Raw genomic sequence first — 4,208 nt, forward strand, 5'->3', positions numbered from 1 at the left:
TAGCTGCAGTCCAAGCACTCACCTAAGTTTGTCAAAATCCTACCGAGTGGAGAGCAAACCTCTCACTCGGGGGCTTAGCTGTAGTCCAAGCACTCGCCTAAGTTATCAAAATCCTACCGAGTGGTAAGCCAGACTTTCACTCGGAGGCTTAGCTGCAGCCCTGTGCTCGCCTAAGTTACAAAAATACTACCGAGTGAAGAGCGACCCTCTCACTCGGAGGCTTAGCTGCAGTCCAAGCACTCGCCTAAGTTATAAAAATCCTACCGAGTGAAGAGCAAACCTCTCACTCGGAGGCTTAGCTGCAGCCCAGTGCTAGCCTAAGTTATCAAAATCCTACCGAGTGAAGAGTAAACCTCTCACTCGGGGGCTTAGCTGCAGCCCAGTGCTCGCCTAAGTTATAGAAATCCTACCGAGTGGTAAGCCGGGCTTCCACTCGGAGGCTTAGCCGCAGCCCAGTGCTCGCCTAAGTGGACTAAAGAATAAGTCGATTGCAGTAAAGGCGCCTTGCTTTGAACCTGCAAAGGACATTTCGAGCCAAAGGCAATCATATTCAAGCACCAAATTCAAGTTTGAATCGATATCTAAAGGAACCGAAAGTGCTCAGGCGTTAAGCCTGTTAAGGTTTATCGGTTACAATTCCACTCGGCATACCGAGGCAAATTTAAAGCGTCGAGCCAGAAGAAGTTTTTTACCCCTCCTATGGAGGGCTGGAAGGTGCGACGAATTCATCAAGGTCAATTCCGTCGGCGATCCGAGTGGCAGCTGCAAGGAAAGTTTCCATAAAGGACCTGAAGTCGTGTTTCTTGGTGTTGGCCACCCGAAGGGCCGCCAGCTTCTCTTCTCGCGCATCTTTACAGTGGACTCGGGCCAGACACAGAGCAACATCTGCACCACACCGAGCCGAGGACTTCTTCCATTCCTGCACTCGACCAGGGATCGAGTTCAAGCGGGCCATCAGCGACTCAAGGTCATTCTGAAGTGTCTCCTCAGGCCAGAGCGTCGAGTCGATGCGAGATGTGGCGGCCTTCAGCCTTGCGAGATAGTCCACGACAGCTGCAACACGAGACTCCAGTCGGAAAACATCCATGGCAACTTCTTGTTCACCGGAGAATTGACGGGGTCGAGGTTTGGCTCCAGCCGGCTAGTTTCTTCTTCAAAGTTTTGACAAAATTCTGCAAGGATGATCACTAAGTCAAGGGGATGGTCGAATGGAAAAACCACAATTGGAAATGTTTGCCGAGCATAGAGGTTTACCTTCAAGCATAAGAAACAGCTTCTTGGCAAGACCACTCAGGAAGGCCTCCAGATCATTTTTCTTCCCAGTCAACTTACTGACTTGGTTGGTCAGGGCAGCTTTATCAGTTTTTAGTCGACTGACCTCCTTGTTGGCGATCCCAAGAGCAGCTTTCAGATTGGTATTGTCTTGTTCAAGCTTGGTGACTGAAGCTAACTTCTCGTCAGCAAGCTTGATCTTCTCAGCTAGTTCGAGGTCTTTCTTCTGTTGGGCCTCCCTTACCTTACCTGCAAGTTACAGCAAGATCAGATTTTGAAACAAGCAAGGGGAAAAGCAGTCGTCAGGGTCTCACCAAACATACCTTCGGTCTCCTCCTTTGCCTTTGTCAGCTTCTCCTGAACCAGCATCAGGCTCAGCTCGAGTTGAGTGTGCTTGTTTTCCAGCTCAGAGTAGCGAGCCACAAGATCACAAGAGTTCTGCGAAGAACCAATCGACTAAATGTCAAATATAATTCACTTCCGAGTGAAAAAGGAAAAAACACACGTTTCTAAGACTACAGCCGAATACAAGCATTCGACCGTAGTCTCGGGGACTACACCCAGTGGGTGCACTCAGCGTGCCCCCACTAATCCTGTTGAAGACAAAGTCGACCAGTCGACCTCAAAAAAAAAGAGCGAGATGCATTCTCTAAGACTGTGATCAACTGCAAGCAGTCGACCACAGTCTCGGGGACTACACCCAGTGGGTGCACTCAGCGTGCCCCCACCGGTTTGTGAAATCCAGTCGACATAGTCGACTGACAGAAAGATTGACATCATAAAGCCTAAGGTCGACTGCCAGCAGTCGACCTTAGCCTTGGGGACTACACCCAGCGGGTGCACTCAGCGTGCCCCCGCTAACACGGAGTTTAATCGACACACCCAGTGGGTGACTACTATAAATTCCAGAAAGGAAAAGTTTTTGGTAGCATATCCAACAGAACAAACGGTGGTCGACTGACCTGAACATTGCTTTGGAGGGCAGAACTGGCGTCATAAGCTGCCTGGCTCGCATCCCGGATGGTCTTCAACTGCTCCATCATGATTCCCGCCTGGCGTATCGCTTCCTTCGCCGCGCCAGCTTGGTCCTCTAGGACGTGGTGCGTCGTGAAGAGGGAGGGCTGTTGAGCACTCGTCAATGGATCTGCGAAGGACACCGTGTGTCGAGTGGTGTTCTCTTCCTCTACAATCAGAATCTCAGGCGCCGTCACATCCTGGGGCACCTTACTGGCGGACGCTTTCCTACTCCTCCTGCGCTTCAGTGGTTCTTCATCCTCATCATCATCAGGGAGATTGATAACAGCATTGGGTGGAGCTACGGAGAAGAATCAGGATCAGAGATCGCGAGTCAGTCGACTAAGAACGGCGTTAAGAATACAGTACCTGGTTTCGAAGTTGCTGCGTCCTCCATCTCATGGTCATCAGCCCGGGCCGAGGTTTCAGAAGTAGCAGCACTGCAACTCCAAAGGATCAGTCGACTAACTTCAGCGTCGACCAGAGACAAAGTTCACACAAAATAAGAAGATTCAAGCAGCACGATTACCCTGATATGGTGGGGATGGACACCTTCATCTTCGGTAGGAGCTTAATCGTCTTTGACGGGGCCGCCCTGGGCTGCTTCGGCGCCTTTTCAGTCGGCACCGGAGAGGTGGTCCGAGGGCGCTTGGTCGACTGAACAACGGTCGCAACCCCCTTGCCACGTTCAGTCGAAGGGTCGTGGACAAGCTTCGACCGCCTTTCTGAGCGCGGTGGTACGACCTCCTCCTCCTCTTCTTCCTCGTCCTCAACGTCATCTTCATCACCGTCATCATCATCATCGTCGTCATCATCCTCTGCAACGTCCGAGTCCCATTCCTCCTCTTCCTGGCTCTCGCCCCCACTCGCCTCACCCTCCTCTGTCGGAGCTTGTGCCCCATTGGGCATCGAGTACAGCTCGGTGAGGGCCTAGCAGATATCAAGACAAGGATCAATCGACCAGTCGACAAGATAAACAGAAATGAATGTGACAAAGACACAGTGGAGAGCAGAGCAAACGTACCTTGTTTGGATCGCTGTTGTGGTCGAGTGGAGGAATCCTTCTGGCTCCGCGTGGGTTATCCTTGTTTCCGGTAACGGCTACCATCCATCTTTCCAGAGTGACGTCGTCGACTGCTTCTGGATGGACTCGGGTCTCGTCTTCAGTCCCACAGTACAACCACATGCAGTGGCTCCGGAACTGAAGGGGCTGGATGCGACGCCTAAGGAAGACCTCCAGGAGATCCATGCCCGTCACTCCCTCCCGAACCAACTGCACCACGCGCTCCATCAACATCTTCACGTCAGCTTTCTCCTCCGGAATCAGCTTCAGAGAGGAGGGCTTGTTCACTCGGTCCATGGTAAACTGAGGGAGTCCACTCGACTGCCCCGGCGTCGACTGGTCCTGGCAGTAGAACCAAGTCGACTGCCAGCCTCTGACTGACTCGGGAAAGGTCATGGGCGGGAAGGTGCTCTTATTCCTCACCTGGATCCCCAGACCCCCACACATTTGGACGACTCGGGTTCTCTCATCACCTGGGCTCGCCTTCTTCACGGTCTGAGAGCGACACGTGAATATATGCTTGAACAAACCCCAGTGCGGTCGACAGCCCAGGAAACCCTCACACATGGACACGAACGCGGCAAGATAGGCAATAGAATTTGGGGTAAAGTGGTGGAGCTGCGCTCCGAAGAAGTTCAAGAAGCCACGGAAGAAAATACTCGGCGGCAAAGAAAATCCACGATCAACATGGGTGGCCAAGAGCACACACTCACCCTCTTCTGGCTGGGGCTGCCACTCCTTCCCCGGAAGCCTCGCAGCTCCATGTGGGATCAAGCCCTCGTTGGCCATGTCGAGGAGGTCTTTCTCTGTGATGGTCGACCGGATCCAGTCTCCTTGGACCCAGCCCTTCGGCAGGCGG

The sequence above is a fragment of the Triticum dicoccoides genome, chromosome 6B (assembly GCF_002162155.2).
Source record: "Triticum dicoccoides isolate Atlit2015 ecotype Zavitan chromosome 6B, WEW_v2.0, whole genome shotgun sequence".
Lineage (NCBI taxonomy): Eukaryota > Viridiplantae > Streptophyta > Magnoliopsida > Poales > Poaceae > Triticum > Triticum dicoccoides.